At 40.6% G+C, this 24,207-nt stretch overlaps 1 protein-coding gene across 4 annotated transcripts in view; it reads left to right on the top strand.

Moving 5' to 3' along the window:
- Nucleotides 1-5,626: 5,626 nt before the first annotated feature.
- LOC127452412 (uncharacterized) overlaps nt 5,627-24,207 on the top strand; it is a 58,434-nt gene continuing 39,853 nt past the window's right edge. For 2 of the 4 annotated variants that reach the window (XM_051717818.1, XM_051717816.1), the window contains exons 1-2: nt 5,634-5,990; nt 6,706-6,774. The gene's annotated coding sequence lies outside the window, so the exon portion shown is untranslated. Of the gene's footprint in view, nt 5,991-6,085; nt 6,316-6,705; nt 6,775-24,207 lie in introns of those variants that run through there. The other 2 variants (XM_051717820.1, XM_051717817.1) reach the window with 2 other exon arrangements.

Below are 24,207 nucleotides of genomic sequence, written 5' to 3'. Positions count from 1 at the left end.
ATTACTTAGACAAAAACTTTCATGAGCAGATTGTTGGGATCAAAGAGGATTAAACAACCATCTAAATGTTAAAAGGTATCATTGAGTGCCAGAGATATGGCATCTCTGACTGAGCTGTTTGGGTGGTAGGTAAACTGAAGTGGCCAAATGTTTGTGGACACCATATGTGCTTGATGAATATTTAATTTTTAAAACCATAGGAATCAATTCCCCATTTGCTACAATAACAGTTTCCAGACTTCTGGCAAGGATTTTCCACTATACTGTAGGTACTGTATGAAGTAACATGGTGGCAGGGATTTGCTCCCATTCAGACACGAGCATCTGTGAGGTCAGGCGTTGATGTTGGCTGATGGAGCCTAGCTCACATTTGCTGTTCCAGTTTACCCTGAAGATGTTCAGTGGGGTTCAGGTCTGGACTTTGTCCAGGCCAGTTGAGTTCTTCCTATCCAGGTGCTGTAAACCATTTCTTTAAAGACTTTGCTTTGTACACAGGGGCATTGTCATGCTGGAATAGAAAAGCGCTCTCCCCAGACTGTTGCCACAAAGTTGCCCCAGAATACCATTATTTGGAGGAGCATTATGATTTGTCCTCACTGGAATTAATGGAGTAACCAAACTCATTAATTAGAAGGGGTTTTCCACATACTTTTGGCCATATAGCGTATGTCTATGCTAGCACTGCATAAATAAGATAATTAGTCTTTCCATCTTTGGTATATATATCCAGATGATAGGAACACATCTTTTCATTTGTTGATATAAAACCTGACTGTCTCTGTTTACTCATTTGAATCAGTGAAGGAATTTTTGAATATACTCCAATCTGTTCTTTCAATACAGCCAGCACTGCATAATCTTTTCTGTATGTGGTAGATTGCTTCTGTTTGTAAACAGAGATGGAACACAAAGGTAATATCAAACATCTCAAAATGTGACTGTGAAATTGAGCATTATGTTCTTGTAATGGTTCTATTACCATGTATTATTTGAAGAACCTGTACCAGCTCTGATGATTCAAACATCTCCGCTCTGAGGGGTTCAGCTTCCATGCTGACGACATGGTATCGACCCCCCCCCCGAAACATATAACAATTAACCAGATAATTTACATGCAAATTGACAACTGATTGATGACAGATCCAGTATATGGTAATAATTCAGTACAAATAGTGATACAGTACAATGGTTGAGTTCAGCACAAGGAATCAGGAAGATGATGATAACAGCCTATGGCGCTGAAAGATGAGGTAATCTCCATATGGAGAGAAGATGCATGCAGAAAGGCTCAGATTGCCTTGAGCGTGAGTGGGAGCTTGGGGTGGGGGAGCGAATATCTGTGCAACAGACTAGAGCTGGTGTGTGTTCTGAATGGTGAGTTTATATGTACTTCCTAATTGGTAGGAGGTGGAATTCACAGATCAGCTTAGCGTCAGCTGATGAGCCGGCTGGCACTCCGTGGTCTGTCTGAACTACACTTAAACTCCATTTCAGTCACTAAAGCTCCATTTAAGCAGGCTTGTATAACCCCACTGCTCATAAAAATCAACACTTTTCCCTACAGTAGTAGATTTATATTTATGAATTTTGCTTACTCTTTTATCCAGAGTGACTAACAGGGCATGCAAGGTATACATTTTATCAGTTTTTGTGTTTACTGAGAATTAAATCCATGAATTTGGCGTTGCTTGCACCATGCTCTACCAGTTCAAATACTTTTAAAGACCAGCCTTCAGTCAGCTTTTGTGGTCCTTTTACATAATAGTATGCTGGATACCAACCATCTGGCTTCAAAGGTCTCCCCTACTCTCTGTTACTGAAGCCCTACAACAGGCAAGAACTACCTCAGAATCCTCCTCTTGCTTGTCTTTTCAGCTACCTTTAAAAAGTAAATCATTAGATTGTCCTATCTCTCAGAGCTAAGCATCACTGGTACTGCTCTTCACTGTTTTGAGTCTTACAGGCAGATCCTTCAGGGTTTAATGGAGGGTAAGGGGTGTCTGCAGTTAGAAATTCTTGGGACCAGTACAAAATGTATTCAGCGTCCTTCCATCAATGTGTGCTGCCATCATTTTGCTGATGTGTGCTGTTTCCTTGTTTATATCCACCTCTACCGCTGAACGCGCTTAGATGCGCTATAGAATATGGAACAGCCTTTCTGTGGGCCCCCACCTCAAGCCAGGGCCCAGGACAAAAGGTCCAGTTGTCCCCCCTTATCGGTGGCCCTGGTATCACACCAGCTAACCACTTGGGTACCCCAGGGATCAGTGCCTGGCCCCCTCCTCTTCTTGAAATATACATCTCTGGGCCTGTTTGTCATGCAGATGCCATTCAAGTGAAACAACCTCACTATCTTAGCACGCATCTCTGCATGTCTTTCTGACATCTCAGACTGGAAGAAGGAACACCATCTTCAGCTAACCTTTCAAAGATAGAACACCTTGAAATCCCAGACAGGCCATCAATTGAATAAAATGTCAATGGCCAGCCAGGCTCATCAATAAAAAAAGCCAGCCAGGAATCTTGAGGTAGTATTTGATTATCAGCTCAGCTTCACAGATTGCATCTCAGCATTGCCTGGTTATACAAATGTGTGCTTTGTAACATCAGGAAAATTAGCCCTGTTCTATGCTGCAAAGGTCCAGGCTCTTTTCATCTCAAAACTGGACTACTGCAATGCTTTGCTGTCTAGCCTTCCAGCTAGCACTATCAAGCCTTTACAGAGAATCCAGGATGCAGCATCACATTTGTTGTTCTTCACTCAACCGAAGAGGAGCCACATTGCACCCTTTTTGGTCTTTTTTCCCTCCTGTACCATGCAGTTAGTGAATGGAAGACACCTGGACACTTTCTAAAACCTTCTCACTCTCTGTTACTCAGTGGCAGGCCCACCCAAATACATTGCTGGGGCCCTGAAAAATTAAACTGAATGGGCCCCACTGTCATGCCAACTGAAGGCAACTCTTGAGTGGCTAGACCTCTCAAAGCTTTACCCCTTTTTACCCCTTAGAGGCAGCCCTGCTCAGTGGTGAAATTAACTTCAAATCTTTATTGAAACAGCAGAATCCATTACAATCTTCTTGTTGTAAAAATTTTCTGGGAACACTTTACTAACTAATTTGCCTTATTGCACTTATACAACCTTTCTGCACTACACTTTTGCTCAAACGTTGTACTATTTTACCTAATGGAAAGTTGGTATGGTGTACTTCTGTTGTGTTCTTCTTTGCATTCATTGCTTCTACTTATAATTCTCAAGTCGCTTTTGATAAAATCATTTACTAAATGAATAAATGTATATGACAATACTATTTGTAATGTCCTAACCTTATTACAAAGAATTAGAAAAACTAATCTGATACAACACTTAACCCAACTAAGTACCATTAGAATCAGAAACTAGCAGAGCAACCAAAGGTACCTGAGGCTACTCTGATATAAAGTAAGCCACCAGGGTTAATAGAGGTAATAATAAGTTATTTTGTGGTAACACTTGGCAAAAGATTCAAACTCAAACTCAGTCTCAGACTATGCATATAACAGAAACAGAAGCCATGTAACAGCACAGGGCAAGATCTTAATACCTGGAATCAAGGCCACAAGATCATGCTCTTGTTCTAATCCACATGATGAGAGCCTATCAGTAGTACTTCAATATATTCATTTTGTGTTTTGCCACTTTCTTGGCAAACAGCTTGATGGTCAATGGTATAGTGATATCATGATACCCCCCCCCCCAACCAATGATGAAACAATCAAGGGAGACACCAGCCTAAACCCACAACCCTTCCCCCGCCTAAAGTTCACATTCACACAATCTGATATTCTTCAGTCATCTGAGGAATCACCTAGGTCAGGGGTCAGGAACCCTGTTCCTGGGGAACCATAGCACTGCAAGTTTTGTATGGTGTCCTTACCTTGCAACCCCTACTAATGAGCTGATGACTTGAACCAGGTGTGTTCAGAGAGAAATAATATAAACATGCTTCTTGTCAGGTTCTTAACACCTGACCTAGGCAGTCAACTCCATTGTTCATAACAAGTGATCTACTTGCTGGGAAAGCACTTTGTATACTGTTGTATCATGTGCTGTATCATTGTCTTGATGGATTGGTGGTTGGTCAGAAGTACGAGGATTCTATCATGATTTCAGATAATCAAGTTAAATGAACCATCCAGCATCAACACTGTATCTCGTAGTATTATCCCCCCCCCCCCCCCCCCACCAAATATTATGCTATGCTTATGTTTATTATTAATAATTTTTCCACATTCAATTTATAAAAACATTTGTTCAAGAGGTATAGGCCTACAATGGGATTAGAGTTTGGTACTTGGTTCCAAAACATATCAAGTGGATATCAGGTATCTGACAATGGACTTTCAAGAACTACACACTGGATTGCCGCTGGATTTGTAATAATTTCTTGTGGTCTATGAGTAAGTGCCACCCCCAATTAGAGTCAAGGCTTTGACCGTTATGTTATTTTTGTGGAAAAAAATTGAGAAGTATTATTTCCACCAGACTTAGCCAGGCTTTGTGTGTTCATATTGAGTAGAGGCTTAAGTCAAGTCATAACTTTGGTTATTAATAGGGTAATAGCCTTAAAAACAGTGACACAACACTTATGTTAAGTTCCCCCTGGCTGGAAAAAATAACTCTTAAACAAGCCTAAACTTGTTTGCTGGACTTAGCTGGTTTAGCTGAGGGGTAAACTGGTCACCCAGCCTGACCACCTAAAAATTGCCTAAAACCCCTTTAAACCCCTTTAAAAGCCAACTAACCAGTCTGGGCTGTGTTTCCCAAAAGCATCACAAGAGATCGTTGATTGTAGAGACCAGTGGTTTCTACTATCTACTTAGACTTATGATGCTTTTGAGAAATGCAGCCCTGATCAAGCTGGCAGACTAGCTAAGACTAGCCAACCAGCTTAGCCTTAGGCTGATTATAGCTTCTTTCTTTTTTTTCAACAGGTTCTAATAGGAGGTCCAATCTGTTTTGTCAAACATATTAGCATAATACAACTGTGGGAATAAGAGTGAGGGGATTGTGTAAAGTTTATATAATTGAACTACAGATGATGGGTAGAGTATTGTGGTGAATCAGGAAGAGTCAATAATAAGATCGATTCTATAAAAAGAAGTGGAGCCTTTCTCCTGGTGGTCCATTCATGCACCTTTGCCAGGACATCCCTTAGGCTTAAAATACCAAGTATATGCATTCACTCGATCACAGGAAATGAGTGAATGGAAGATTTCAGTGACAGAAAACAAACTGTGGGAGTCGTGTGGAGGAGCTGCATCAGACTCTTATTTGTTTAAATCTAACAATTACCTTTCCCAGTAACAGCTCACATTGCTGATGAACAAGTTACTGTAGGTTATCAGATGTATGGCCAACTCTGAAAAGGGTTCCATGACATTGTTACCCCACTGTATTGTAATAGTGGAATATATTACAACACTAAGAACAAGAAAGGTTGTGTGCACTGCAGGACCTGCGGGTAATCTGACTTCCTCAAGTTCTTTGACAAGGAGCTGTAAGCTACCAGACTGCATCCTGAAACAATCTCCAAGGCATACCATGGTGTGGTCGACGGAGTAACCAACAAGCTCCTCCCACAGCCTCGGTGGCCATTTTAAGGTACGTTCCATAGATACCATGCGCAAAGAAATGTCTCTACACATTGGACGTTGAAATGGAGGCCCGTAGAACAGCAGGAGGGTCTTCCTCTTCATTTGCCGCCTTCTCATTGGTTCAACTGATCGGGTGTCATGAAAAATCCAGGGTTGAGCCACATTGTTCAGTGACTCTGCATCGAGGAGGCTAAACCAAACTAACATCAAATCCGCAGAAAAAATAAATATCGTGTTCCACGTATCCTTAACGTGAAGTGAGAGTTTGGTAATATCTTATATGAGCATTGCGCAGCGGAAAGGCGCAGAGTCTTACAAAGGAAAGCGACAGCAGCAGGAAGCCGAGCACGACGGTGAGTACTAGGCGTTCTAAGGGGGACTGATCTCATTGGAAAAAGCTGCACATGATAATGCATTGCTGCGCAGACTAAATCTCGTTGTAGAATAATACTCGTGTTTAATGTGTTCGATCAGTATATTTGCACATCAAATTAGGATGTGGATTGCTGTAGTAAGATCAGATCGGTAGTTCTTGTTTGTCTGCTCGGATTCTCTATTGCTCTGGGCTCAAGCATGCAGCCCATTTTGTAATGTGACGTTGGACTTTCATGTTCCCAGCGAGCCAGCTTAGCTTCGTGTATTTCTGTTGCTTATTGCGCCGTATCTTCCAAGTATTATGTAAGCAATTAAATAATAACTTAAATCAATTAAAGTTTTAATTCCAAAGATATGTATATTTAAATAGTGTTGCGTCACTTGATTCGATTGATAAACTAGGCATAGATTTTGGTGGTAGTGACACTAGCATCACTTTAATAACAGTCATTGTCACTGCACAGCTGCCAGAAGAGACTATAGACTCCATCGTTTATTTATGTGTTGAATATCAACCATTGTGCACCTACTAACTGTAGTTTCTTTGTTATAATTTTTACATTCAAAGAGAGTTTGAAACTAGCGTGTCCAAGAAGTTTTATCTATCTATCTATCTATCTATCTATCTATCTATCTGTTGTATACTTGTTTTATGTCATTCAAATATTTGATTGTAAGCCATTCTTGTTACAGGGTGCGTGAGCACAAGGAAAACAATGGACACATGGAGTTTGCTTATGGACTGTGTACTCGCATATTAAGGCAAGTTGTTTTTATTAGAATAATTTTGTTGGCCGTTTCTAAATCTTCACAATATGTTAAGTGAAACTTGTGGGATTTTAGTTTCTTTCATACACAGATAAAAAAGTAATTGTTTCACCTGATGGGAATGAGAAGTATTATTGCATATTGTCAATTAACTTTATTAATATGTAGCTTTGTTTTATACAAGAATGTCCTTAAAGCAAACACTTTGTCTACCTAGCCAAAGCAGTGTTCTGTTACTTGGCTACATGCACCAGTGTATAGCACACCAGTTAGTACACTGATTGACAGTGAGGTCAGCCCCTTTCAACTGATGGCATACTCTCACTGTGTGTACATCATCCTGTTACCCGAGCATCACATTTGACTGACTTGAATGCAAGCATTTGTTTACATGCTAAGACAGCATGGGTTGCTTGGATGGAGTAGACTAATCACATTGTATGTTAATATTTACTTCAGTTTATCATGGGAACAGCACTGGTTAGTTCACCTAAAAGTTAAAATTATGTAATTATTTATCTACCCTCTTGTTGTTCACAACCCATATAATGTTCTTTTTTATGCAAAACAAAAAGGAGATCATTTGAAGAATGTCCAGTTAGCTGAAGTCAAAACAATGGCAGTCCACAGACACTCACTTTAATGCTTCAAGTACTCAAAAGTGTAATCAAAGTAGTCCATGTGACTTGTGTATCATACTCTTACGGCATTCAATCATTTGGTATGAACAGATCGTGACTGAAGTTATTCACTGTCAATTTAAATGATTAATAAAATACATAAACAGCACTGCTATCCAGTATGGCGGTCACGTCAATTACATCAAACCTCATTGGTTCTTGTGTGTCTCATGACCAAACGTTATGTCCCAAGAACCAGTGAGGTTTGATGTAATTGATGTGACCACCATACTGGATGTGTTCTCCGTTTGCAATTATTTGATTTGAGAGATAATAACAACTTAAAATTATGGTCTGTTCATCATGCAAAGTGATCACTGATCTTCAGAAGACTTGGTATATGATACATGAGCCGCATGGACTACTAATGACACTTGGGTGCTTTTATTAAGTATTAAAGTGAGTATCTATGTTCTGCCATTGTGTTTGGGACATTCATTAAATTATTTCCTTTTGTGTTCTGTAGAATAAAAAAGTCATACAGGTTTTGAATGACATTAAGGTGAGTAAATAATGAAAGTTGTGGGTGAAGGGGATACATTACCCAAAATGAAAATGTTGTCATTACATTCTGAAAATTCATGTTGTTCCAAACCTGATACTGTTATTTTTTTTTCTGTAGAACACTAAAGGAGAATCTTAAAGCTATTTTCCAGACAACAACAGTTCATTTTGACTCTTGTCTGTCAAGCTCCAAAAGAATATATAAGAACAATAAAAGTAGTCTGTATTGCAAGTAGGCATGTGACGGTATTTGGTTAAACGGTATATCAGGGTAATTAACATGCACAATTTTGTTATCGTGGGCACTTTAAAATACAGTAAATAATTACAGATAACCTTTTGGCCAAGTTGTTTCGATTTTTCTGAATGTACAGTGGTTTTTATCCCATCAAAAAGCAAGATACAAAAAAACTGTGTGTATTCGGCACAAATGACACCGCACACTCTGATGTAAACAAACCAGCAGGGTTAAGTCGGAAGTGTGGAATTATTTTGGGTTTCATAAAAATGCAGAGGGATTGTTGGTTGGAGATTGTTTCCCTTTGTGTAAAATATGTGGGAGAAAAGTGGCAGCGAAACACAGGAACACCTCAAATGTTTGCTCATCTGGGGGACAATCATCCTGTGCATTTCAGCAAGTTAAAGGTAAGTTGTGACAGTTCTGCTTGTTTTTCCAAACAGTTTTTGAGAACTAAGAGGTAATTAGCTAAGACGACTAAAAAAAGTGAACTCTTGTTGCCATTTGCAGATAATGTGTAATTGGCCGAAGAGTAGTTTGCTAGAACTCCGCTAGCTACACAGTAACATTTGCGTCTTGTAGTAACAACTAAAACACAATTGAAATCAGATAATACTAAGTCCTGTAATTAATAATGGCAATGTTGCACAATGATGATTTCGATTTTAATTTCATGTTGGGACGACAGTATGTCTCACAATCGTACCTTGCCTTAAAGTGTGAGTGAATTTGCGGTAATTAAATCTGTAGCTAGCACCTTGCTATATATTAGCAACTGGCTTGCTATCCAGAAAAAAACATGCATACTGTAGCCTAGTAGCTGGCTTGATAAAATGAGCCTAGCCTTACTTTAACATTAGCTTCAACAAGATGATGTCTGTACCTGTACCTGTCTGTAATGATCAGAGCCCCATGACATAATGACCATTTAAATATTAAGACATCAACTAAATATTATATCTGGCTATATATCTGGTGTTGATAGTAGTTGTTTAAACGTTTAGGATTCTTTTCTAAGTTCTTTGTTAATTTAAAGGCCATTTTAGGATTTAATAACAAGTTTAATGAACTTTTCAGAGAACAACAATGTTTGTTTATCGTTCAGCCTGTTTTTATAATGTAATTCAACACCGTGATAATACCTTATACCGTGATAAAAGCTTCAGCAATTATCGTGAAGTAACATTTTATACCATCACATGCTTAATTGCAAGTCTTCTGATGTCATATGCTTTGTGTATGGAACTGTCCAAAATTTATGAGGGTATTCTCTGAAAATCTTGCCCTCTGTGACAACTTGAGACCAACTCTTAAATATGGTGCCTATGGCGTAGGTTGAACTTCAGTAACATCAAATGCCCTCGGTTCCTGCATCATGACCAAACATTGTGACGGCAAATACTTATTCGGCACAGGGATTTTCCTTTTAAGAGGACTGTCCATTTATGAGAGTATGTTAAAAGGGGGAGTTGCTGTGCCAGATATATTCTATTTTGAGGTATCAACATCTGCGTTTTTACCATAGAGAGCGTAATGGTCAAACTAGCATATTATGACAGTAAGTCACTTTTGTGGATACCATACAAATGAATGGGAAAGCCGTAAACTGACACCTACCTGTCACAAAATTGTCTGTGTCTTCTCTTATAAAACAGCAATTTTATCGTCGTAAATATTGGTTGACTGATATGGGTTTTTAAATGGCCAATGCCGATTCAGTGCCGATTTATCACACAATTTAATATAGTAAATAAACATAAAATTGCAAAAAATAAATTATAAACTTATTTAGCACGATATTTACTCAATTTCACACAAAACTAAAAAAAAAAAAAAAAAGAATCTACATTTTAAAATATTTTTTAGATGGTAGATGGCAGTTTCTTCTGATTTCTGTTTAGTCATCAAATTTTAGTAATTTGTTTGCACATGAAAAAATGTATATATTAGGAAGGACATAACAGTACACACAGTAGTCCATAGCAACCATAGATGGCATGCACATGTTAGCAATTGCATTTTCTCAAAAAATACAGAATCAAAACAATTGTACATACAGTGCATAGTGAAGAAGACATTTACTTATAGCGCATGTTAAGCACTTTTACTTTGAAGTTGTACCAGAGACTATTTAGCAGAGATGGGCCACTTCTATTGTCGTCATGAATGGGAAAAATTAGAATGCCCAACTGCAGCTAATGGTCAACAGATGTAGATAGGAAGACCAGCCTTACAGGTAAAAGAGCCAATCACCTTTTAGATATAGACATCGCTGGTCAATCAACTTGAGAACGCGCATGCGGATTAGCTATAAAAGCTGGGAAAATTGCATTTCTTAGCGTAATCTGAGGTAAAGAAGCACCATTTATGATACCAGTGTTGTCAGATTTTACTGCTGATTTGAAATATGTTCTTTGATCGTAATCTTGACCAACTCTTTTGGAGATTTTTGTCTTTCTTCATTCAAGTAGAAAGGAGCTGCACTTTCATGACAGTAAATAGCCTCTTGAGAGCATTCCAAACATGGCCGACAGTGGACTGACTTGCTAGAAAGACTTTGGCTACACTCATGCGCTCGTGCGTATCCAGCACGAGCAGCAATATCCTGACAGTTTAAATGGCCTGGATCGCCTGGTTGGATTGTCATGATTTGTGAATCAGCAACTTTTGATCCTGATCCTGAAGTTTTGATTCTGGCTGATAGAATACGTGCTTCAGAGGACGATATTAGATGAGCGCTCGACGGGAAGAAAACGCTGGATTTTTGCAAGTTCGTGAATTACATCTGTTTAAATTTGCAGATGGTATATAATAGTAGGTTTATTTATATTTGCCTTTTATCATTAGAAAAGTTACAGGGAACTGTTGAGGAGAGACTGTCAGAATAAGTGCTTTAGAGAAAGATTTATATTAGTTTGATATTTGCCTTTTTATCATTAGACAAGACAGTTAAAAGTTACAGGGAACTGTTGAGGAGAGAGAGTGAAAATGAAACAGGCGAGCACTTTAACATTATGAGCTCAAACGCGTCTGCTGCGGCTCTGATATGCGGACCATTTAAATGAGACTGTGTTGCACAATGGTCTATTAATGTAGTAGCACGATGGCATGTAACAACAAAACTAACCGTGACTGGTTACATGTTACAAGGGCTCTGGCTGTGATACACTTACCACTGTGGAATATTATGACCACTCACAGGTGAAGCGAATAACGTTAATCATCTCCTAACAAGGCCACATGTCAAGGTCTGGGTAGATTAGATAGTAAGCGAACAATCAGTTCTCGTAGTGAACGTGGTAAGCAAACAATCAGTTCTCGTAGTCAATGTGTTGAACACAGAAGAAATGGGCAGGAGTAAAGACCTGAGCGACTTTGACAAAAGCCAAATTGTTATACCCAGACAACTGAGCCAGAGCATCTCTGACATGGCAAGGCTTGTTGGGTGCTCCCGGTCAGCAGTGGTGATTACCTACTGACAGAGGTCCGAGGAGGGACAAACCAGTGACAGGGTGTTGGGCGCCTAAGGCTTATCGATGCACGAGGGCAACAAAGGCTATCCCATCTGGTCTGAACCGACAGAAGGTCTACTGTGGCACAAGTCGCAGAAAATTTTAATGATGGTTACAGGAGGAATGCATCACAACACACAGTGCATCACACCCTGCTGTGTATGGGGCTGCGTAGCCGTAGACTGGTCAGAGTGCCCATGATGACCCCTGTCCATTGTCGAAAGTACCTACAGTGAGCACACAAGCATCGGAACTGGACCTTGTTGCAGTGGAAGAAGATCGCCTGGTCTGATGAGTCCTGTTTTCTTTTACATCACATGGACAGCTGTGTGCATGTGTGCTATTTATCTGGGGAAGTAATGGCACCAGGATGCACTGTGGGAAGATGATGAGCTGGTGGAGGGTGTTTGATGCTCTGGGCAATGTTCTGCTGGGAAACCCTGGGTCCGGCCATTCATGTGGACATCAATTTAACGTGCCAACTATCTAAACCTTGTTGCAGACCAGGTACACCCCTTCAAGGCAATGGTATTCCCTGATGGCAGTGGCCTCATTCAGCAGGATAATACACCCTGCCACACTGCACACATTGTTCGGGAATGGTTTGGAGAACTTGATGAAGAGTTCAAGGTGTTGCCCTAGCCTCCAAATTCCCCAGATCTCAATCCGATTGAGCATCTGTGGGATGTGCTGGATCAACAATTCTGATCCACAGCCGCTCACTCCTTGCAATTTACAGGATTTGAAGGTTCTGTTGTAGAGGTCGACCGGTTTTGCTGATTAATCGGCACCAATAACAGATTTGTGCTGCTCACTACAATTGTGTAGAGGGGTTATCTGAGTTACAGTAGCCTTTCTGTCAGCTCGAACCAGACTGGCCATTCTCCATTGACCTCCCTCATCAAGAAGGCATTTCCATCTGCAGAACTGCTGCTCACTGGATGTTTTTTTATTTATTTATTTTTTGGCACCATTCTGATTAAACTAGAGACTGTTGTGCATGAAAGTCCCAGAAGATCAGTTTCAGAAATACTCGAACCAGCCTGTCTGCACCAAAAGTCATGCCACGGTTGAAATCGCTGAGATAAAATTATTTCCCCATTCTTATGGTTGATGAACATTAACTGAAGCTCCTGACCAGTATCTGCGTGATTTATCGCACAAGTAGGTGTACAGGTTTACCTAATAAAGTGGTCACTAAGTGTACATCTCCTGTACACTTTCCGCATACATCACTCACTACATCAGTGTGTTACTGCATGATGATAAAGCTAAAAAAATAAATAAAAGAAAATGAAAGTGAAAGTGAGAAGACATTCTGTGCACCATTCCATCCAATTTAACTTGACTTTGATTTAAACACTTACAGTGGAAGTCAGAAGATTACATACACATAGGTTGAAGTAATTTAAAACTAATTTTTTAACCACTCCACAGATTTATATTAGCAAACTATAGTTTTGGCAAGTCGTTTAGGACATCGACTTTGTGCATGACATGAGTAATTTACAGACAAATTGTTTCACTTTTAACTGACTATATCACAATTCCAGTGGGTCAGAAGTTTGCATACACCAAGCTAACTGTGCCTTTAAGCAAACTTCCAGAAAATGTCAAGCCTTTAGCCAATTAGCTTCTGATAGGCTAATTGAAGTCAATTGGATTTGTACCTGTGGATGTATTTTAAGGCCTACCTTCAAACTCGGTGCCTCTTTGCTTGACATCATAGGAAAATCAAAATAAATCAGCCAAGACCTCAGAAAAAAATTTGTGGACCTCCACACATCTGGTTCATCCTTGGGAGCAATTTTCAAATGCCTAAAGGTACCACATTCATCTCTACAAACAATAGTATGCAAGTATATACACCATGGGACCACACAGCTATCATACCGCTCAGGAAGGAGACGAATTCTGTCTCCTAGAGATAAACGCATTTTGGTGGGAAAAGTGCAAGTGAATCCCAGAACAACAACAAAGGACCTTGTGAAGATGCTGGAGGAAACGGGTAGACAAGTATCTATATCCACAGTAAAACGAGTCCTATATCGACATAACCTGAAAGGCTGCTCAGCAAGGAAGAAACCACTGCTCCAAAACTGCCATAAAAAAGCCAGACCACAGTTTGCAAGTGCAAATGGGGACAAAGATCTTACTTTTTGGAGAAATGTCCTCTGGTCTGATGAAACAGAAATTGGACTGTTTGGCCATAATGACCATCGATATGTTTGGAGGAAAAAGGGTGAGGCTTGCAAGCTGAAGAACACCATCCCAACCATGAAGCATGGGGGTGGTAGCATCATGTTGTGGGGGTGCTTTGCTGCAGGAAGGACTGGTGCACTTCACAAAATAGACGAAATCATGAGGAAGGAAAATTATGTGGATTATATTGAAGCAACATTTCAAGACATCAGCCAGGAAGTTAAAGCTTGGTCGCAAATGGGTCTTCCAAATGGACAATGACCCCAAGCATACCTCAAGTTGTGGCAAAATGGCTTAAGGACAACAAAGTCAATGTATTGAGTGGCCATCACAAAGCCCTGAACTCAGTCCGATAGAAAACATGACTCCGTTACACCAGTTCTGTCAGAAGGAATGGGCCAAAATTCTTATTATATTATTGTGGAAGGCTTCCTAAAAAGTTTGACCCAAATTAAACAATTTAAAGGCAATGCTACCAAATACTAGGTGTATGTGACCCACGGGGAATGTGATGAAAGAAAGTTTAAGCCTCTTGTTTTAATGCAGTGATAGATTGACAGGCAAGTAGACAGTCCTTGGCTGTTCGAATGCATGAGCGTTTACACTGCAATTGGCCATATGCTTTTTCACAGTGTGTTTTAAGTGAGCAAAATATTCCATATTAGGTTTCACTAAAAAAAAAAAAAAAAAACTGAATCACAATTTTAAAATTCCTTTATTTTCAGGTTTACCATGACTGTGGAACCCTGAATCAGTATATTAACATCTAATGACTACATTCAGTTTCCTCAAGACCTCATATGCAAATAAAGACAAGAGAAAAGCACTATCAACTAATTACTTCATCTTTAATGTTTTCTGCCTGCCAAGTCCTCTGCTAATCAATGATACCAGTAAAATGGCACTATTTTAGCTTATAGAGAATCCCTGCTAAATTCTCCCGTAATTAAAAGCATTTTATTTCAGTAGTGCCCATGCAATGAGTTGGCAGCTGTATCAGTGGTATAAGCGGGTTTGACTCAAGACAAGAGTGCTACTGTGAGTGAGCTTTCATTTGCTTATGTGATAGTCAGTGGCTGTCCTGAGAAGAGATCAGACATGAGGTGCTCAAGCCTCAGTAAGCTCCTCAGAATAAGTTTTAATGAGTGTTACAGATGGAACGCGCTGCTGTGAAGGGCGATGTAAGAGTGCAGCACACGTCTGTAAGGGGAGAGCTGTGAGGGTGCGTGCTCCAAGGTGCACGTAACTAATATTTATACATTCTGTAAAATTGCACACTGTTTTGCCAAATCACGATTAATTTGATTTTATGCATTTTAAACCGATTGTTGACCAACACTAATGATTCTCAATTCAAAAATCATATTTCATGATCGATGCATGTGAATCGGCAGGCTTAGTAATCAACATATTGAGAAAATGAGTGAATCGTTACACCCCTAAATGCAACCTTACTAGGAAATGAGGAAATTAAAAGCAATCCATCCTTAATAGGCAGTAACATGACTAACAGTAACATGCTGCAACACAGTTCCTAAATGACCGTACATGATAAAACTGAAATGAAAGTGGAAGACAGCATTGAAGAAATAATAGTAACAAGAACATGTTTGTGGAAGAGATTTTTCTTAAAGGTAGTTAGTCTCCCTTCAGCCCCCACCCCCCTGCCAAGAAAACCTTCTCATGTTGCTTACTTAAATGTGAGAATTAGAACCATTGTTGCCAAATTGGCCTCCTGCATGTTTCTCCCATAACTAAACTGGACACCAAAGATTGGTGGGAGAGTTTATTTTTTCTCTCCCCTTTTTCTCCCCAATTTGGCATGCCCAATTCCCAATGTACTCTAAGTCCTCATGGTGGCGTAGTGACTCCCCTCAATCCGGGTGGCGGAGGACGAATCTCTGTTGCCTCCACGTCTGAGACCGTCAATCCGTGCATTTTATCATGTGGCTTGAGCGCGTTACCGCGGAGACATGGCACATGTGGAGACTTCACGCTATTCTCCGTGGCATCCACGCACAGCACACCACGCACCGCACCGAGAGCGAGAACCACATTATAGCAACCACGAGGAGGTAACCCCATGTGACACTACCCTCCCTAGCAACCAAGCTAATTTGGTTACTTAGGAGACCAGGCTGGAGTCACTCAGCACGTCTTGGGTTTGAACTCGCGAATCCAGGGGTGGTAGTCAGCGTCTTTACTTGCTGAGCTACCCAGGCCCCGGAGAGAGTTGTCTTTGACTGTACTATGCATGTACGAAAATTTTGTTTTAATACATTTATGGAGTTCAACAAATCCATTTGACTGATTCACTGGTTTAAGTGGCAATTATTCTACTATTTGGCAGATAATTTGAGATCTGCACTTTTTTTGAGACTGGGGAGGAAGATTTGAGTTCTGTATGTTACAATATGTTATCAGGGACAGTGGTGAACCTTGTTTGCAGTGCTGGTTAGAGCACAATTGTGTAGGTTTTCTTCTGTAATACAGTCTCCTTAACTGTCTTTAGCTTGCCCTTATATTTTTGTCTATTTGTTTTGCACAGCAGGTGCTGGAACAACACCACTAACTTTTTTTGTCCCCTTCCTCTGATGAGGACATTAACTTCATTTACACCATCACAGTTTCAATTTTTGGTACTGCCTCATAGAGGGACTGCAGAGAGAACAGGACATGCACAAGCCACTAGACTAGACAGACTTGAAAGAATCAAATGGAGATAGTAATTTTCATGACGTTAAAGAAGACCACAGAGGAAGAGTAGCAGGAATGGCTTTGAATTTTTGTTGTGTCATCAGTCTATAGGGATCTAAAGTCATGCATGTCATAATACAACTGAGGAGGTAGGAAGGCAAGTAAGGTAATCTCAAGGGTTGCCAGATTGTGTAGAACATCCCACCAGAGCTGCAAAGTGATTATTTAACCTTTTCATGGTCAAGAAAGTAAACCATATCATTCAGTCAGGCAGATAGTAAAGGATGAGTAGATGATTTCCAAGCAAGCAGAATTCTCCACTGGGCAAAAAGCAGGGTAAAACCACTGTGTCCATCTTGTTGGTGCTGCAAGGGAGAGGGTCTGCTGGTGTCCCAAAGATAATTAGAGTGGACAAGGAGTTAATTTAAATTCAGTGATTTGAGAGTGATTTGTTTCATGCAAGACCAGAACATCTGGGTAAGATCTTCAGGGGCAATAGACTTGTGTGCATGGATCATGGCACAGAACATTGCATTTTCAACCTTAAACACCATTGAGCATTCTGTGCTGTGATCTTGCAGTCTTTGCTGGATGCCCGCTCCTAGGGAGAGTATCAAGAGTGCTGAACTTTCTCAGTTTGACAGTTTGTTTTACAGTGAACTAAACATCAAGACTTCTACAGATACTTTTGTAATCCTTTTCAGCTTTGTGCAAGACCAAAAAAAATCTTAATTTTTGTTCTGAATTCTTTTGTTGTGGGCATGATTCACTTCTTGTGAACAGCAACATTACATTTAGTCATTTAAGCTGTTGCTTTTATCCAAAGCAACTTACAAAATGAGGAACATAAGCAATTTGTCATACAAAAGCCAACAGTATTCGCACTGCCAAGTTCTAATCATAGATGGAGTAGTATAGAAGTTAAAGCAGAAGATTGATACAAAATAAAGAAACAGACACAGATTTATTTTATTTTGAGTATAGAAAGCAAGTGCCTTTTGCTAGTGGACTGATTAAATGCTCATGGAAGAGATGTCTTCACCTGTTTTGTTAATGTTGAGTGTCTCAACAGATCAGGAGGGTTGGTGGTGCATTCTAACATGTGAAATAGAGAATTTGAACGAGCTGGATAGCAACTTTGTGCCTTGTTGCAATGGAACCACCAGGCGCCACTCATTCTTTGATTGCAGGGAGCGAAAGGGGACATGAGTATGAGGGATCTGTTCCATCGGCTGTCCTGAAAGCCAAAGTTAAAGACTTGAATTTGATGCGGGCAGCAACGGGTAGACCGTAAAGTGAGATCAAGAGGGGAGTGAAGTGAGCCTTTATTTGGTTGAAGACCAGACACGCTGGACCAACTGCAGTGGCTTAATTGTGCTAGTGGGGAGGGCAGCCAACAGAGCATTGCACTAGATAAGTCTTTATATGACAAGAGCTTGGCCCAGGAGCTGTACAGTATATTTAAACCGGAAGGGTCTTATTTTTACTGATTTTGTAAAGAGTGTTCCTGTAAGACCGAACAGTTGAAGAGATGTGGCCGGTGAAGTTTAGCTAATCATCAAACACCATTCCCATGTTCCTGGCTGTCCTAGTTGAGCCGATATGAATTGTGAGGTTGTGGTCAACAGGCAGGGATCACCAGAAATTCTGTCTTTGTAAGGTTGAGTTCCTTGAGGTGGTGTTCAATAATCCAGGCAGAGATATCTGAAAGGCAGGCTGAAATACAAGCTGAGACAGTGGAGTCATTGAGCTGGAATGACAGGTGGAGCTTCATCGCATATGTGTAGCAGTGATGGGAGAAGCCGTTATGATTGGTTCGAGTGATGTGTAGGTCGAGAAGAGGAGGGGTCCTGGGCATCTCTCCTCCCAGTAGACCTTGAAGGATCTGCCTGGGAGGTACTACACGAACCAGCCAATTGCTGTGATACCTAGGTCAGACAGGGTGTACATGAGTATCTGGTGGGTCACTCTATCAAAGGGAGCAGACAAATCGAGAAGGATGAGGACCAATGATTTGGAGTTGGCTCTTGACAGTCACAGGGTTTCAGTTACTAACAAGAGACAGTCTCCGTGGAATATCCTTTTTTGAAACAGCATTGATTACTGTTGAGTAAGTTGTTCTGTGATTCCATTAACAGAACATTGTTCTTGGATGTAGGATCTTTATGAGATGGTTTGCCATTTCAAGGTCACACAGGCTTTGGTCCAAGGGAGTATTTAACGGGGAAAATACTTAAACATTTGCTGAGAAATCGATTAAATCAGATGCACCAGAGTTGAATCCATAATTACTTGTAACTATTCCTTCAGTGTCTGGCCCTGACCCCTACACCCATGAGCAAACTGCCCCTACAGATCATGACAGAGCCACTGCCATGGTCCCTAAAAGACTGTAGACAGGCATTAGTTTGCTTATTGCATCATCTTTTGACCTGGTGTGTTTGTGAACAAAGAAATCAGTATTTGAACCTAAGACTTTCTGGCATTTGTCAGTTCATGCTTTATAGCATGACAGCAGGATTTAAGCACTACGTAGTAAGGTGAGAAGTTTTGTGATTAATGACAAAAACAGGATGTTTGCCCCAGAGATTTGGCTTTCTTCTTGTTAGCTGACCTGGGTGAACCCATGCAGCACCTCAACATTGGCATAAGTGATGCAATACCATTGATGTTTCTCCTTAAATGAGTTCACAAATGTTTTTCCTCGAGGACAAAGAAGCAGATGCCAAATTTTCATCAAGATGTTAAGATCATATTTGTTACCCCCCCCCCCCCCCCCGCCATCATGTGACAATTTGAAAGTGGGACTTTGCTGTGCTTAATTAGCTCAGTGCATCTTTGATAATTTTAAAGTTTTGTTAATAAATTCAGCAGGCTTACACGTCATGAATGTGAGACCAAACCTTGCGTTTCTTGAATTCAAACAGATGGAGGGCTATATCTGGGGCCTATAAAATGAAAATGCGAAGACAGAAACTAATAAGTGATATTGTTCATATTTTTCAAAAATAAGTGAAAAAAAACAATAATATTACATTTTGTCCCACTGAAAAGCTCATTCTATATTACAGCATTGATTTTGAGTTGGATGCAGATGTAAATTTACCTGTATCAACAACAGTAAGGTTATCTATAACATCTGTAAAAAGTTAAAATATTTTAGCCTATTTTTTTAGTGTTTACATTTATATTGCATCTGGAAAAAAAGTGTATTTTGCATTTTCCCTTTTGACAAATTATATTCATTCATTATTTATTTTTATAGTTTTAACAGTGGTATTTGTAACGAGACCATAGTAAGCAAGCACATGGAAGCAGGGATCTTCACTGCCATGATGAGATGTAACATGATGTCTATAAAACAAACAGTGGCATTTTTGAAATAAACTGAAGACCTACTCTAAACACATGTAAAAACAATAAATACAAAATATATATATTTGTAATTTGTAACAAATTTATTATATTCCCTCACTCCACTAATGTAGCCTATGACAAATTTAATAGAGCTGAAGTAGTGATATGATCATATTTATTATCAATCTATTTCTCTCTAAAGTACAGTTAGTGTTACTATAGTAAATTCAAGGGTGGTGATGTAGAATTCTGTGCCAAATTCAAATGGTTTCCACTTGCACCTTGCTTCTCACTGATTCTTGCAGAGCTGCACATTTAAGAGCTCGAGACCGGTCTGCGAGTAAAAACGCACCTTCTTTGCCTCGCGCTGCTCTGTCCATTTGAGCTGTATCAATTTACAGAGGCATACAGGTGCATTAGCGGATATTGTGACTCTGCCAGTGTATTTGATGCTGCTACACCAGATACTTCAGATGCATCGCTAGACTTAAAAAATCAGATGAACCGTGGCACAAATGCATACCAACCAAATGCATACCAAGTTTCTCTCTTCTGGCTAAATAAACTCTGACAAAATAATAATGTCACAAAAAGGCTGAGAATCTTTGTCCAATTTAAATGCTTTCAAGAAGAACGCACCCTACCCCTACATCTGTTCAGCACACATTGCTGTGTTCTCACCTGTGCTGAATGCTTTAGCAAGGCACATCAAAGGGAGCAAAATCCATGCCGTAGGGTCGTTCCAAATAATTACCAATAAGAATAACTAAAGTGAGATCACTATATCTGTTATCGCTTTTCAGCCCTCTGAAGCTCTCACAGTGGGGAGTAATTGGCTTTGAAGAGAATAGGGTGTAGGGATGATCATTTCTGAATAGCATGCACCAGTGTAGGAGTTGGATGTGAGAAAAGTGGCAGGAGGTTATTCTGAAAAATGGCAAATGCTTCCATGTTCCAGATTGACACTAGATAGCAGTGTGCATTGTGTATTGTGTGTCATTTGGGACACAGCTTTTTTTTTTCTTGACAACCTTAATTTTTTCGACTTGTTTTTCTCATGTTCAACAACTGTAGAACTCTTGGTTGCGGTGGTAATCCTGGTTCTCTGAGGAGATGGATAAGACATCTCATTATGCAACTTGGGACATGCATATAAGGTTTCATAATTGGGCACATAGAAAAGTTTTTAGACCATTGGCCAATACATTATGGAAGTCCCACAAGGTTCTCTAACCTACTGCACTGAAATAATTCCTTATTCAAGTTCATATCTTCTAAACAGATGAGCAATGTGGCTTCTGATGAGATGTCAGATTTCCCTCAGAAAACCAGCTATACATGCATTACCTAAAGTTATGGCTGGTTAAAAAAAGTTACTCTTTTGGTCGATTTGCTTGACATTTCACCATGGGATATGAAAGTGCCCATTTGTTCAGGTATCTTGCCCTTTACAACCCTTTTCTTCATCATGTAAGTTAGAGAAGATCCAAGCTATGTCTCAAATGACACACTAGACACTGTTCACTTACACTTAACTCTGCCTTCCAGTGAACATTCAGTAAATTTTCAAAGGGAACACTTTAAGTTCTTGGAAGCATTCACTGTTTTTTAGCTGAAGGAAGTGACATTTCGTATTCATGTGATTTGTGTTTCTGCTAGCTTTGGCATGTTAGCCAACCTTACTCCTTTTGACCACAAGTCCATACGGATGTGTTCGACATGGACTGTAGTACTTTTTACTACAGTCAATGCCAGGTGCATGTGCAAATGATGGATCCACACTGTCTGCATGTCTAGAAAAACTAGACTTGGCACAGACCGCGCACACATTCACCATTTATTGAAATCGTATTGTAAGGCCAGCATTGGGGGCAGGTAAATTCCACCTGAGTGCATGAAGTTTCCAACATTCCACACTGTTATTTCAGTTAAAGAAGTACATCATCCAGGTACTCATAGTGCTCTTCTTCTCATTGCATTTTTAAGTGTATAATCCCCCTGTTACTTGCACTACAGCATGACATAAAATAGTGCAGAAGTATGCAATTTGGGATGCAGCTCTAGTGTAATCCAAGTAGAATCTCACATGTGTAACTGGAGACCCAGTCTGCTGCAACACAGACAACTTCTATTAAGATTATCTTGAATATAACCGAAAAGGTAGCCAATGGGCATATCTGCGGGAAGTAGGGGTGCCCGCAGCACCCACTGTCAGTGTTGCAGCAACTCCGATTAAGTGCTGTCAAATCGTTGTGTTTTGTGGTAATCTTGTTAACAAAAGTAATGACGAAAATGTTTAAGGGGTATTTTTCGTTATTTCCGCAGCAGCGGTCAACCCTAAAACCCCCAGGACCAACCCAAACCCCACCAACTCCCCCATCTATCCATCAGCAGCACCCTCTGTTCAAAATCTGTTCCTGCGGCCTTGCCATTAGGCAACCCTAGTCTGCCGCAAGCTCTCTGCCTTGCACCGTTTGCTGCTGCAGCATTGTACAGTGTCATCCTTGTCACAGAACTAGTATGAGACAACACATTTTAGGGCTCTCCAAAAATGTTTTCCCACAATGTTTGACAGTCTTTGGACATGTGTCACTCTCTGAGAGAGCAGGTGCACATTGATCCAAAGCAACATTCTCTTTTCCAGTGCATGGAGATGCTGCAAGAAACCTCTTGGTGATTTACACATGTTACTGCTGTTGTTTTGACTCCTGTAAATGACATGACCCTTAAATAATGAACGATGGTATTTGAAAACACGGGAGCTCGAGATTATTTGTATGCATACCATATCCCATTGAACTCTCCATAACTACTGCTCAGCCACATGAGGATATATGGCTGTAGTTACTAGTTGGTGGTTTATCACAACTCCTTCCCTCTAAGGGAACCATTCTTGTCAATGGCACATCTGGTCTGAAGTCAAACATGCTCAAACAATTGTTCCTAACACAACTCATTGCAATCACCACTACGAATAAATGACCAGGGTGACTCTATCAGTGGCTTAAGTTACCTCCCGTCCGAGCTCCTCCCCACCGTTGCCAAAGTCACGGGGACCGCCTCTTTCTACTATTTTAGGAGGTTGAGGTGGTAAATCTAACATGCTCCACCTCTCCATTCGTTTCACCTCATAATCGATTTCCCCAACTCGCTGTGTGACCTCAAAGGGTCCTTGCCACTTGATGTGGGGAGCAATACAAGGATATTATCTCCCTGTATAAATTCCCGTTATATAGCCGGTTTTGACGTTCTTGAGCCTGGAGCAAATTCTTATGTATTAATTGCCCCATTGTGTGGAGTTTTGCTCTTAGGTCAAGAACGTATTTAATTTCGTTTTTGCTCTTCGAAGGTTCCCCCTCACAATTATCCCGTAGGACGTTGAGCGCACCACGGTCGACGCCCGTGCAGTAATTCAAATGGGGAGAACCCCATGGTGGCTTATGGGACCTCTCGTACTGCAAATAATAGGGGCTCGAGCCACTTGTCCCAATTTCGAGCATCTTCTTGGATGAACTTACGATTCATATTCTTTAGTGTTCGATTAAATCGTTCGACTAAGCCGTCCGTTTGGGTGTGGTAAATGCTGGTCCGAATCGATTTAATCCCCAGTAATTCATACAGTTCATGTAGATTTCATGACAAATGTTGTGCTCTTATCAGTGAGGTTTTTTTTGGAATAATTCTGAGATTATTCCGAAGAGTGCCTCCACAACACTATGTGCTGAGATGTTGCGCAGAGGCACTGCTTCCGGATATCGCATTGCGTAGTCCAACAGAAATGACTCAAAGTGATGTCTGCATGCCGTCTGCTCTAATGGCCCGACGCTTTTTTGCAGGACCCATCCACACACATTCCCCCTTAAGGCCTGCCAATTCGTTCCCAAGATTAGTGGATGGGTGAGGCGGGAATTAACCACAGCTTCAACACTGTTTTTGTCCCCGAAATTGAATGGTGACTGTCACTACAGGGTAATTTTGGGTATCCCCATGCACACACCTTACCTTCATCCACGGGCTTGTATCCAAAGCCTCGGATTGAACCAAACTATGGTGAATGGAGGTTTGATTACAACATGAATCCACCAAGGCTTGATATGTACCCCCCTTAATACTCACAGGTATGCGGTATGTTCCAGCTCGATTGGGGGGGGCCTGTGGCGCATCTGGGACCCGGACCAATGTCCCCACCTCCATCACCGGGCATTGGTCCAGGAAATGCCCGGGCTCCCCGCAGCTC

This window comes from Myxocyprinus asiaticus, chromosome 15, assembly GCF_019703515.2.
Source record: "Myxocyprinus asiaticus isolate MX2 ecotype Aquarium Trade chromosome 15, UBuf_Myxa_2, whole genome shotgun sequence".
In the NCBI taxonomy this organism is placed as follows: domain Eukaryota; kingdom Metazoa; phylum Chordata; class Actinopteri; order Cypriniformes; family Catostomidae; genus Myxocyprinus; species Myxocyprinus asiaticus.
Note: the sequence above shows the minus strand (reverse complement) of the source record. Positions and strands in the feature narration are given on the sequence as shown.